Below are 14,499 nucleotides of genomic sequence, written 5' to 3'. Positions count from 1 at the left end.
AACATATGGCAAAAGGAAGCAGAACTGCAAGGGAAAAATGACAGTTTCATTGAATTGCAAATGAGAGGCAATAATTTCAACATCCACTGTGACAGAATACTTCTGTGTGTTATCACAAGCTCTGGTGGATGCTGCCTTAGACCAGTTAATGAATGGAACCATTTGATGCAACAGCATTTAGTGCAGTAAGGGTGGAAGTGGAAGAGGTGCTCCTGATAATGCTTTCAGATGACCTAATGAACCTGCTCTAACTGGAACAGCAGTTTCTGCTGTCAGAACAACTTAAAAGCTGAGTGATAAAGAGAAGACAACATTTATCACTTCTTCCAAGTCCAAAATCATGCATAAATGGATGAAGCAAATGGAAGAGAGTACCTAGTGTTGGAAAACGAGCAGGAGAAAGCATCTAGTAGTACGAAACATGCAGAAAGGACAGAGAGATTTGATGCTCTAAGAATAAAACCGTTTTGAGTTCTATGAAAACACCCACAATAGATGGGTAGAAGAACTTGAACATCATTTATGCCAAAAGTTAAACACCCTATAGTTAACAAGAAAGAAAGAAAGTTAGTTTGACTATTATGCAGATGAAAAGGAAATCCTTCCATAATACTTCTGCTATGACTTTCAAAATTGTACAATGTACAATAATGATAGTTTAAATGTAAAACTAATTGGACAAAAGATGAAAAATGAAGTTAACATTCATCATCGTAAGCAAGAATATTAACAGTCATAGATACTATTGTTTCTATATCAAAGGTTTTCCATATGAGAAGAAAAGAAAATTTTAATGCAACTTTATGAAGAGCTGCATTTTTGTTTCTTATTTTTTGATACATTTCTCTTGTTTGGCCTGCCAGTATATGAAAACAGTCTGCAGAGATGATTTAACAGCACAACATACAAGGGTTTTTTCACAGTCTTTAAATATAGAGAATGCTGAAAAATGTGATGGATGCATATACTAAGATATAAAGAAGTCAAAACCATCTTACTGTACCATTGTTAAATTCATCTAATACTGCACAAAAAGTCCATCAGAGTTAATCTGTAATTTTCCATTAATCTGCTCTGGCACATTATTAGCTCTTTTTATATTTCATTTTTCTGAGTCTTCCTTTTCTTGATTTGGGGAATTACCATTGTTTTAATTGTTTATTATTTATGAAGTTATCTTTACGGTCTAATTCTAAATTTAATGCAAGCAAGGTGAAACATTTTTAGGTATTCTGTATTTTATCTTGTTTACCATAACTATGGCCAAGTATCCAGGAATTAGAGTTTTATGATTCTGGAAGGCATTGACAGCATTATCTTTCAGTGGAGAATCTTAATAGGAGATGTAAATCAGAGTTGTAACTTAATGGTCATGGAATGTAGGAAAAATTAGTTAATAAGTTTTCACAAGAATAGGTGATTTTTGCTGTCTCTGGGCTAGTCAATCTCATAGGAGTCCCATAGAATTCAGAAAATACCCCCAAATAGCTGAATCTTCATGACACGCTACAAAAACTTTTATTGTTTAAGCTTGTAATGACATGCTGGGTGCTACATGGTGCATGACTCACATTCCTAATGAAGATTTTGTAACAAAACTGGCAGTATTCTAAGTATATCTACATCATTTTCAACAGAATACTTGGTAAACATTTTATAATGGAAAATAACAAACTTAGGATGGAGAAACATCCTCAGAATATAATCAGGTTGTTTCTTCAGATGGCCCTTGCCTTTTTCCATATTTTAGCTAAAAAACTACTGTGACTGAAAAACAGTTCTCAATATGAAAAATTTCCTTTCATCATATTTTCTGAACAAGTACAGAATAATTTGTATTTTAATTTTCCCAATCTACAAACATATTCCCTAACCCAATAGAAAAATTCTTCTTATATTTAGAACTTGTTACTATGCACTTTTCAATTTCTCTTTTTGTTAACTCTGTGTCTCTAAAGTCCTTGTATTTAAAATGCAGTAATATTTATAAAATAACATATTCAGTGATGGATAATTCAGAGATTTTTTTTAACATAAGCTCTTGAGGAAGTGATTAATAAATGCACTGGGAAAACAAGCAATTAATGTCTTTGGCACTGTCTCTATATAATGTTGGCTAATGTCTGAATGTGTTCACTTTTTTCCTTTATGGCCTGAACTGTTACTTGGTAATTATTGGCTTCTGTCTGCTACATTAGAGAAGACATTAGTTCAGAGATGCTTTCATTCTAGGTTACTGAACTCAAAATACCAGAACAATATAGTATCTAAGTTCTCCAGCACTTGAATTACTCTCAGTTGTAGCAACCACTGGTAATACAAACATCAAATGTGTAGATTTTCATGCTTTTAGTAAATACATTTTTTGTTCTGGACTTCCTCCACAAACCACGTCTCTCTAGGTGTTTGGGATCTGACTGCCATGCTGAATCCATCACTAAACAGTAGCTTTCACTTAAATATCCTGGCACTCAAAACTTCTCTGTATGGCACATTATAGGCATGGCTTGAGTGGTCAGAGTGTACATGCATAAATCCCAGCCTTTAATTTGCAAAGAAATAGTCACAAGGGACAAGCATTCATTTAAACTGACATAGACTTCTCCACTGACGTTCCACTTATCAAAAAGTTAAAAACAAAGTGATGACTCAAGTGTAAAGACTTGAAGAAATGAAAGCTTGTCATGAAAATTCAAATCACTACTCTGAATGCTGTATTAATTTTATTAATAATTTTTCAATTAGACTTCTGGCCTCAAGCAATCAAACTACTTCAGTCGTGTCAGCACTAAAAATGGGTAAGTTTTCCTAAGAAGTAGACGCAATAGATGTTATTTAAAAATAATTTTAACAGGAAAACAAAAAACCTTTCAGAAAAAAAGCCTTTATTTGGCATGCAATTACAATGACTACTGGCTTTCTGTCCAAGAAAGTATGACTTGATGGGTTTTTAAATAGCTTCCTAGCACTGTTTTCTGAATGGCCTGAAGAAATAAAATTGTGAGACTGATTTTACATTTGCAACCAGAATGAGTCACAGCTAAAGATTTTTAATGCACTCTTTGTACAAAACATCATATAATGACATCACTGAGCATAATTCATATTCATTGCAAATTGCTTTTATAAAGAAATTGCTATTACAATTACAAAAAAAACTTGGTAAAATAGAGTTTCATGAAATATCTTCACCATGATTTGCTTTCACCTGATTTTGTTTTCATTTCTAGTCTGGTAAAAATTAGCCCTGTTACTTGGCTGAATGTTTTGTGGCTTTCTGTAAATGCAGATTTTCAACTGAAGTTTTACAGTACCAGATGAACAATTCAATCAGACCTCTAAACAAGGCCTGAATCTAACATGTATCTACTGCTCCGCTGATTACAACCTCTGCCAAAGCTTTCAAAACAATCACATCAGGAGAAGAAACATAGATACCAATATCATATCCTGCTTACTGAAATGAAACAAGAGCCTTCCTACACATTGCTCAGAATTACTATTGTGCAATACCTTTACTGAGTCCCAGAATGAATAAGCATAGTGTGTTAAGGTTGGCCAAGTCAAAAAAAAATTATACAGTAATCTATGTGATTTACCAGAGCTGACTGCAACAATAACCAAAGTTTCCTTATGTCCCCATTATCCCCAGTCATGCTCCAATTGCACCTTTTTTATCTGTGAAGATTTTTTCCTCAATAATAATTATCAGAAAGAATGTTTTGTAGCAATGTACAGTGTATCCTAGTACTGCATTGCAACAGACATCAGAACCAGGAAGGTCAAAGAAGATCCAAGTCATAGAACGGCTGCCATAGGAGGCTGATCTACTTCAGGTCCCAAAGGTTAGGCTTAAGGTAAGCATGAGATTGTAGTTACTGGCCTACAGTCAATCTACCTCATCTATGCAAGCAGTTACCTTTCCTGACTCTTATTTGCTCAGTCTAAATTAAATTTTTTTTTTTTTCTGTAGCTACATTTCCCCACAATACTTTCTTTAATTTTGGAGGCAAAAAATATACAGTTGACGAGTTTTAACTTGTGATGGGCAGAAAACTGTTGAAAACCACACAGTACCTCGAAATCCTAAACATTAGAATACAGAAATCCTGGTGAATGAAGGATTTTGTATGTAAAAAATTGAACTGGTTTTGTATCTGTTCTGAAACCAATTCAGTGATGTGTCATTCCATACAGGGAGATGAACGGAAGAGCCATAATTGGAAATTTAATTGGGAATACTAAAGTGGAAGCTATTAGAACTCAAAACCTGAGGGATTGATATACAATACCGAGGAGGATGGTGTTTGCAGAGCTGTTCCCAATGCCATAAGTGGCTCAGCAGCACGACCAGCAAGTGTAGCCTCTTTACAACAATCTAGACAGAGATGTCCTATGCACTTCTGTCTTGTGTTTCTCTATGATATATAAAAAAAAAAAAGTATCAGAAGAATAGAAGAATTTGAGTACATTTAATTATGGCATATAAGCATATTGAGAAAGTTAAAACAGTTTTCAAAGTAAGATATGAAAGAAATTATAAATATCCCAACTCAAATATCAATATAATTTAAAAAAATCCTGAAGAACCAGAAAGTTAACAGTTTGTCTTTTTTTCAACCACCCAGTTAAAAAACGGTTTCTGTGAAATTTAATTTCATATGCAGGGCCTCCATGGTCTTATATTCTGCAGAGCATCTACACAACCTCTACTCGAGATCACAGCTATTTGAATGCTATAAAGAAGTCCTTTCCATTCCATTTTAACTGTCCTTTTAGTATTTTAAGTTAGCTGCATTCATATACACAAGTTCACACTGCCTCTAAACATAAATTTTGGGGTATAACTATACTGCAATTTTGCCTGTGCAAGGCTGCATAGATAGGGATAGTAATGTGACAGTCCACTGCAACAGGACAGTCCTGGTTTCCTCAGTGTCTTTAGCCTCAGGTTAGCAAGGTCTTCAAATGCAAGTAAAGTTTGCTTTCTATCACCAGCAGAGGGTTCTGCAGTGAAGGACTATTAATAATTCTCCTTCTTTTGCCTTTCCCAAATTGTTTGCATTTTGATAATCTGCAAATGAATTGCATTGTTTAGTTTGCCAATGACTCACTTTGAGTATGAGACACACAAGAGGAGGTCAGAAATCCTAACTGTACTAATTAAAACACAATTACTGATTCATTTCCCCTCCCTTTAACTATCCAGAGGGCTGTACAGAACCAGCTGGTGTGTCTATATATTCATAATATACACATTTATTTTGTCATGTAAGGGAGGTATATGATGGGTCTGGTAGTGGGGGACTGGATCACAGTTTTTTAAGGATTTGTTTAATGACTGCATTTCTTTTACCAATTCTCTACAGTGGGAATGGTTTGTTGTTTCATTTTTTTAAATGTGTATATATATATATATATATATATATACATATATATACATATATATATATACACATACATATTGACAATGCCTGGAACAGTAAGTCTTAGATTATTGGTTGGACTTCCCACATACTGTAGTGACCCCTGCATTAAACAGAAGCACCATAATAGTATCAGGAGCCTTTTTTGATAGCAATGCATTAATGGAACAAAGCCCTGATTCACAGCATAAGTGCATGAGGCAAAAAAAAAAGCCAGCTAAGCAGGGGGAATGTTACCGAAGCAGGAAATGCTTTAATATCAGAGGCAGCTGAGCTCCCTCAATAGAGCTCACTTTGGCTGCAGAATGAAGGGATGGATAAGAAATGGAATTCAGTTGGGACTGAATTAGATTGGTAGGAAAATGTGTCAGATATTTTGGTTTAATTTTGTTTTGCAGAACCACGGGACTGTCCTTGGAGAGTTAAAAAGGTTTTGTTATAGATAATGGCATAATGGTGTATTTCTGATTAAAATAAATTTCACCCAAAAAAGTCAAGAGAAATTGTACCCTTACAACAAGTCAATACTTCAAAGTCTATTTTGCAGGATGTTTTTTCAGTATACACAAAACGGTAGTTATGCAGTTTTCAGAAAGAGTATCTCCTTTGGATTTTTAAAGCTCCATGTAGTGTAATAAATGGCCAGCCATAACAGAGAAGATGGTATGGAACTTCATGATGTTAATTTACTTGCATAATGGATCATGGTTTTCAGGATAGAGGTAAAAACAATTTACCAACTCAGTCATCTGGGCACAAAGCCTAGATGCCAAACTTTCAAAAATCTAGAAAGGCATATGCAAAAATAGATGTTCATAAGATGTTCAGAGGTACCAAATTGTGATTAAATGTTTATGTTCCACTGGATTTCAACTGAGATGTTAGAGATATGCTCTATTTGAATGTATAGAAAATATGGCATTTCACGACCCCTCCTCCCCAGTTTCTTGGTATTTTAAAAGAAAATTAACCAGATTTTATGTCTCATTATAGGTTTCTGCTCTGGGAAGACATGCAAATTATTATTCTTTCAGTAGAAAAAGAGATGGAATCTTTCTTAACCTTCTAACTATAGTTACAGTACCCTGATGGATTGCATAGAAATTGTCATTCAAGTGAATTACGAAAATTTCATTCAAGTGACCTAAACTGTACCAACATTAACACCTATCTATCAGCTCATGCCTTGCTGCACTTATGCTGGAAGAAATGGGAAATGTTACCAGGGAAAAATAATGAAAGCCTTTTTACCCTGTCCTAGTCTACAGTGCAATATCAGGTATTTTAAGTGATCTCATGCTGACTGCTTCTCTTGTTGAGGAATACTACAATCAATAGTTCAAATGCCAGATTCCCAAGTTCCATCTCTCTCTATCTTTACAATTGAAAAGTAACTCTATTTTGCCTTTTAAAAACACTTACTTATTGACAGAGCAACTGTCTCAAATTGTTATCCAACAGAGGCTGGATGAAAAGGTTTTACAATTTCTATAAGCATACTTAGTCAGAAAGAGTCAAAGGGTGTACTTGTATTGCCCAAAGCAAGGTTGTTTTGAGTTCTGCAGCTGCCTATGCATGACATTTGCTCTCATATATGAATATTTCCTTGTCAAACACACAAAACCACCTCATTCTGAATCCATTTCATAGAATATTCTCTCCCATTGTTTATTTTACCAGTTTATATGCAGTCTAATATGGCCATATTTGTGCAGAGAACAAAGTGTAATGTCCCTGAGATAGAAAGCTTTGCGCTGTTACTGCCTCTTTTTAGAGACAGCAAGAGTAGCAATAATGGAGTGATGAACTGGCCATAGGATGATAACTGTTTTAAAAATAATCCCTCAAAAAAGGGTTTTTGGAGAGAGGATGGAAGAAAAAGAAGTATGAAACATTATAGAGAAATTCAATCAAGCAATCAAAAAACCAAAAGCTCAGGAGTTAAGAGCCTTGCTCATACTATCATTTATCAATGGAAAATAACCTCAGTTTAGGGTAATCTACTGCTTTCAGAACTGCCTAAGTGCAAAACTTCTAAAACTTGTGAGAAACACGCCATGGGTTTTGTCTAGATTGCTCCAGACTGTGGCACTATGTAGGTATTTTTGAGATAGTTTGAAATAGTTTCAGCAAGGTGCAGCAAGAAGATCTAAGCTCTGAGCACAATGTTGATAAAATTCATTTATGTTAGTACTTAAGCAGGTTGGAGAAATGATTAATATTGATGTTGGACTATATTGATAGCTGGATCAGTTGTAGTTGAAAATGCTAAGCCCTTAAAAATTCACATTGATACCATGCTTAGAAGAACCCAGAAAGATAACAGAAAATGTTTTGTTTAAGCCCACAGGCAAAAGCATAATTCAGATATGAGCAGCAGTAGAAAGAATGAGAGAATTTTTTCCCAAGTTGTGCATTTTTTGGGAAGTACCACATATGTCCCAAGTACTCCTGCAAAAATCCTTCCCTGTATATGTATACACTCTACTCATCAACAACATAAGGAGATGGTCAAATCTGAACTTCCTCAGAAATCAAACCACTGACCCATATGCTCTGGGGAAGGAAGAAAACTTCCTAAGCATTGTTCACGTGCCAAAACCTGTATTTCCAAGAAGACTTCACAGGGGAGGGTCCTGCCTGGGGCAGAATCTGCTCACTTGGTTGCACACATCTCCAGTGCAACATGCAAGCTCAGACCACTGAAAAGCAGAACTCTCTCCCTCTTCCCCCTCCTTCCACAGCAAAGACATTCATTAGAGGAATGTTATGATAAAATTTACTTTGAAGTCTTTCTATCCTCACTATTTTTAACAGATGACTCAAACATACTGTTCCAGCACTAGCAACGTGGTAATGAGTTTTCCACCTGTAACTTCCTCCCAGCTGCTCACAAGCCCCTTCCTTTTGGATTTGACAACTCAGCTGCACCTGTAGCCACTCCCCAGTCCTACCCCACTGAATGCAGTTTAGCCTGAACTCTTTTAGTGTTTCTTCATTGTTGACTTTTTTCTTCTTCTTTTACTTTTGAAGATTGATTTGATTTCACTCAGCATCGTCCAAACTATGCACTTCTTTGAATGACAAAGAAAAGCTGCTATATCAGAAAAAGGATTAGCTGCTTGCAAAATAAAACAAGAAGAAATTATAGATGACATGGTCTCTCATCAAAGGTCTTCTTTTAGAAACAGAATCTCTGAAATAAAACTAGCTGAATTCATTGTCCCTTACAGTCATTTTAAAAGCTCTTTTGAAATACTACACTATTTATTTTCACTGTATTGAATAGACATAACATTTTAAAGTCTAGAACAAATTTAAAGTGTACCACAATAAAAATGAGCAATTTATTGTTTATGAAGGGGATAATTCACAGTCTCCTAACATTTTTTTAATAGTCTGATTCTCTTGCACATTGGATTGACACCTATGTGCTCAACTCAAAATCATTTTGTCACTTTCTGTGACAAAGTAAATAAAACCTCTTTCGTGCAATCAAGCTGTTAAGGAAAATTGCATATATATTAATTAATGTTTCAAAAGTTATTTAATATAATTATATTAATAATGGAATTATGAATCCTAAAACATTTCAAATTCAAATTTGCATGTACTGCTCATGTTGAAATCATATATCTGGAAAAAAGTAATAGGGCAAAGATATAAATATATCATGATTTCATAGATAGAGCTTCTGGAGATATTTCATGATAATCATATTCCCTGCCCAGTATACAATCAGTAAATTTTTTTTTTCATAGTAAGATGTTTATTTTCTCCTGAATGACATCTTCAGTCAGGAGATGGATGCTAATTTCTAATAAATTGTCCTCTAGATAAACACAGTTGGTTTAACATCTTATAAAAATTACTATTGTTTTTTGCAGCTTGTGATCCACATCTGAAAGAATATGTAAAAAGAAGGAAAAACATAAGAATCCCCTCAAAAGCTGTCAGAAATTCAGTTTTTCCTGTATAATAGTTGAATAAAATGAAAAGGCAACCACACAACCACCAGTGAAAATACAGCTGTTTTTTAACTCCTTTTTAAATGAAACTATGAAACTGAATGCTTATTCACACTCATCAACTTCAGTATTTCAGGGAAATATTATTTCCTAAAATGTAAATGGAAAGAGGTCTTACCTTGATACCATCTGAATTTGAAGTTATAAGTATTCTGACAAGACTGCAACTTGCTTAGCCTGAGAAAGAAAGCCATGTTTCCCACATTTTAACATGGACACTGAGAATACAGGGCTAAAGTCCTCTGCAATAGATTAACACATCTGACACATTTAATCAGTTTTGACACACAGCCTCTTCCCTTTCCCAGTTTTAAAAATATTGTCCTTGAAGAGGCAAAGAAACTCTGGGCTTCTGGAGAAACAAAGATTACTGCAAATCCAGGTGAGGGAGCATATCTTCCCACAGGCCTTTTTTTCTTTGTGAAGAAAACAGAGAAAAATTGCCTGTCACAAAGATTGTGTGCTCTGATCTGTCCTATTTTAAAGCTTTATAAATACAGCAATTCAAAGGACTGTTGCTTATAGCAACAAATATAAGATAGTACAGATGGAGAGGGGAAAAAATATTACTTCAAACTGATCATTGTGCTCAGCACATTTTCACCTCTGAGAGTATGTTGGGGTTTGATAAAGGAAGTATATGGCAAACATTATTATTGCAGTAATGAGGGGTAGGCTTGTTGGTGTTCACATACCCTAAGTCACCCTGAGGAGGCCTCCTATAATTTAAACACAGGCACTTATCTCTTAAAAGTGTGCCTCAAGCCTATTGACTGATAAGGTATAATTTTTTAAACAGACAGCAAATAAATTCACTGTCAGCTAATTACCTCACTATATTTCCTTTTCATTAGAGATAAATATTTCCAAGCATTAGTTGGTAAGTATTTCCAAGGGAAAAAATAGTTCAGACTTAAGATCAGCCGTTCAGAAAAACCACAGCAAGTTGAACAGCTATGATTGTTCAAGCAGATGTTTGGCTGAGAGAAAATAATGCAATATATAATAATGTATAATCATTAACTAAGAAAACATAAATTTTCGGTAATGGTGCAGACATATTTCCCTTTGATCTAGCATAGTAGGTAAGATTTTACTAACTACAAAAATGACCTGACCGAAGTGTTCTCATAATTTGTTTGACACCAATAACAACATCAAAGGATCACAGTGTCCCATTTCTCCACCTAACTGGTAGGTTAAAAATGTCACCAGTGATTTGTTGATACATCTTTCTTCTATGCAGCAATACAGGCACAGTAGTCCTCAATGTTTATTCTTCTGCAGCAAAGTTCAATATAGATAGTTGTTATTGATTCCCTCTTCCATCAAAACCACTGATTACGTAAACTGGGTGCCCACTTTGGTGAGCTGTTCGGCTGCTTCTGTATTGCCTCTCCCCATCAGCTTTGCACGTGCCAAAAAACCACCTGACAACTGAGTTTGCATAAACATAATTCCTAAGAACTCAGCCAACACAAGAGAAGGAGCACACAAAGGAATATAACATAGTCCCTCTCTCCTAACAGCAGCCTGTTTTGTGAATTGCTTAAGTTTTTTGCATAATTGCAGGGTAGAAGCCATTGTTGACAAGTTTTAACATAACAGTGAGATGGGTGCAATGTGTTGTACTGGAAAGCTGGTGACAACACATAGCTTGTGAAGGGGCATTGACTGTTATGCTAAAGTTTGTGAAATGCAAATTTAAAAAAATTTTCAGGAAGGCAGATGACTTCTCTGGAAACATTACAAACATAAAAAAATGACTGCTTTCCCTTTGAAATACTCTGAGACATGGAGGAACAAGGAAGTACAAGGGGCATGGCCTTGATACTGTGCCTAGTATTTGGTGCATGTGACATCAACAGTTACAGGTCCCATGAGAATTACAGGCCAGTAAAAACAGAAGTGTTGGATGTAAAGGTAAAATACAAAGCGTTGGGAAACAGCCAAGACACAGTTTGCAAAATGAAGTCATGATTCATTATGCAGCATGTGTTCTTTGGAGCGCTTTATGACCATGCAGATAAAAATTATCCATTCATCTACTCTGATGAATTTCTACTTTGATTTTGAAGATTACTGTGAAAACATTCCTCACAAAAACAAAAATAGGGCAACTGAATTTTGGTGCATAAGTTACGAAGTTAGTCTTTACAAGCTCTCTTTAAGTCGGTCCACAAAGAAAGGCAGCTCAAAAGAACAACCTTGGTATCTGTCAAGTGTCCCAGTATCCAGGTCCTTAAATGCAGGATGGTTTGAAGAAGTTCCTCCTCCTAGTTTAGGGAACTCCCTCACCTTCAGTGCTATTGTTCTATTGTTCTGAAAGACTGATGGGAATGCTGTTCATTAGCACCTTCACAGTACATAGACACGTCACCACAACCATCAGGTTTGTAAGGAACTAGCCATGACCCTGTGGCTGAGTCCTACTGTCCAAGCTGGACTGGGAAAGCCTACTTGACACTGCTGCATGTCTATCTTTTCCTCATAGTATTTACTTGGCACACACCCCTAAAAGAAAAAATGAAATAATTTTAAAAAAGCTTTAATTTAGAACAGTGAAGGAAGAAAGAACATAGGTTCAATCTGCTTATTCTAAGTCTTTTTTACAGCATTTTGTTGGCTGCTTGAACTTGTGGTTGGAAAAGAGAATTCCATGTGAATTTTCTGTAGAGGATCTTCACCATTTGTTTGCCTCAGCAGGATTCTCTCTTACTGAGCAGCTCAGCAACTTCAAAATAATTGTTTTCTATCCAATCATTTGAAATTTTGGATGGCAGTCTTATTATCCAGATTGCTATTATGACAGTATGCGGGTTTTTCAGTATGAATAGAGTATTTTGTTAATGTTTATATCCAATAATTCAGGAGCCAGCTGCTCCATAAACCATATGAAATCATCTTCACCATATGAAAAAACAAGTAATCCAATATTAATATTGTGGCTTCATTTCAGAAAATTTTATTCACCTATGAATGGTTACTAGCAGTCGAAGATAAAATGTTTATTTTCAATCATTCTCTTCTTATAAGGTTTCCAGCTTTGAAGGTTTTGGTGTATACTACATCTGTCCATGTTTCTACATTTTGATAAATGTAGTCTAGAAAAATCCATTTACCATCCAAAGCTGTACATGCAGCATATTAAAATGTTCTGTAAAACTATTTCATCAAAAAATTACCGAATATGTTAGGCTTGAATCACAGGTAAAATACCGAAATGACCATAGAAATTTTTTTTCCCCTTTTTTCTCCCATTTTTCCCCATTTTATTTTCCCACAGAAATTCATTTCCCTCTTTCTATATAAGATGATGTCATTCAGTATGCTCAGGACAGAGTTTGTTTCTCTCATTACCCTTCAGTCTACTACAGGCTAGAGCCTAAGTAAAACGCCTGAACAAATGGCAAAAATTCCCATAATTTTCAAAACTGACAAATATTGCAGTGAGGTCACAACATAAAAGGGGCTCAGGAAGAGCACTGCACTTGCTGTGAGATAAAATTTGCCTGTCAAGGAAGACAAAAGAATATTAATAGATTTTGGGTCTGTGCTTAATGAAATACTTCCCAGATTACTTGCAAGCTCCTTTATTAGGAATAACCTTTTTTCCTGAGATCAATGACACAGTTTTAATACAGAACACCTTATCAAATGAAGTTTGTTCTGTTTTTGTTGCTCTAGACAGTAAAACCTACAACAGTAGTGATTCAAATGTAAGCAATTTCCAGACATAAAATATGACTGCAACTATAAAAAAAAATTACCTTCAAATGTGCCAGGAGTCACAAGAATATTTTTGTTTGAACTACATAGTTCAATAGTTTGAAGAACATACCACTATAAATTCATGGGGATGCATGAATGCAATGGGAATTGAGACAAAGGCCACTAACAACAATCAGGTCACAAAGGTTCATCAGAGAACCATAGGTCAGTATTGATGTTGTTTTTGCTTACCTAGCTCTTTTATTTCTTGCAGTCAATTAAGAGAAAATGAGGGACAATTCATTATGATTGTTTTATAAAATACTTGAGAGTGATCATAGGAAGGAGTCTACACACTCTGTGACTAAGTTTCAGCTATAGGCATAGGAAAAAAATATGTAAGGGAAAAAAACCCCACATTAAACACGGGATTAAAACTGGAAATAAAAGAAGAAAAGGCAAAAATTATGTTAAGGATAAAAAGCACCAAACACAGCATTGAGGCTGTAAGTACGAGTGCAGAAGAGGGAAGATGCAAAGACTTGCTAAAGATCAACATACTCACTTTTAGAATAGCTCTGTTTTCTGCTGGGGTTTTTAGTGGGTCTTGAAATATTTATGATCACATTTGCACAGAGTGCCACTCCATCCTCAGTTAACAACCACTGAGTATTACAGTAGTGACACACTAGTGCATGGTACCACCTAGTACCACAAAACCTGCCCTAGAACTCCCTGCAAAATTGCTGTCTACATCCGTTGCACAACAGATATTTCCAACAGCTCTACAGAATTTACAGAAGTGTGAGAAAGCAATACAGGTGTATTTCCCCCCCTTTACTATTAATAGTAAATGTTTCCATAAGACTGTTTAGAAAAGTCATTTGGTAGTTGCACTACCATACTGAAATCTGTATTATTAGATATTTTAAATTTAATTGCTTGCTTTTACCTAGCTTCCTTCTTAATTTCTTTCTTCTCCTAGCCAAATTCATCTTTAAAACTGAGTGACTCAGCTGCTTCACTGAAAAGAATTGTGGCCCTGTCATACATCTTGTCCTGCAAAAATAAACTATGATGATAAGTGCTTTTATTTAATACAAAGCTTCTTGAAGTAGGAGGTTTTTATTGGACTATCTTCCTCTTCTTATCATGCTTCTTATGATCTCCCCTCTTTCCATCCCCAAATTTCCTGATTTTCAGGTTACATTGAGAACTTCCCTGTGGTTGCTAACAAGGTTGATCACATGCCAGGACCTCATTCTCTGCATGCAGGAATACAGATTAGTTCAGTCTGACTATGCAGGCAAGCACTGGTCAACTTTCACTTAATC

At 35.3% G+C, this 14,499-nt stretch overlaps 1 protein-coding gene across 15 annotated transcripts in view; it reads right to left on the bottom strand.

Annotated features, from left to right (window-relative positions):
- DLGAP1 (DLG associated protein 1) overlaps window positions 1-14,499 on the bottom strand; it is a 401,209-nt gene that overhangs the window by 261,093 nt on the left and 125,617 nt on the right. For 2 of the 15 annotated variants that reach the window (XM_030266041.4, XM_041714249.2), the window contains one exon: window positions 4,293-4,418. The exons of the other annotated variants lie outside the window; for them this stretch is intronic. The gene's annotated coding sequence lies outside the window, so the exon portion shown is untranslated. The remainder of the gene's footprint in view (window positions 1-4,292; window positions 4,419-14,499) is intronic. 15 annotated transcript variants of the gene reach the window in all.

The sequence above is a fragment of the Taeniopygia guttata genome, chromosome 2, assembly GCF_048771995.1.
Source record: "Taeniopygia guttata chromosome 2, bTaeGut7.mat, whole genome shotgun sequence".
Classification (NCBI taxonomy): domain Eukaryota; kingdom Metazoa; phylum Chordata; class Aves; order Passeriformes; family Estrildidae; genus Taeniopygia; species Taeniopygia guttata.
Note: the sequence above shows the minus strand (reverse complement) of the source record. Positions and strands in the feature narration are given on the sequence as shown.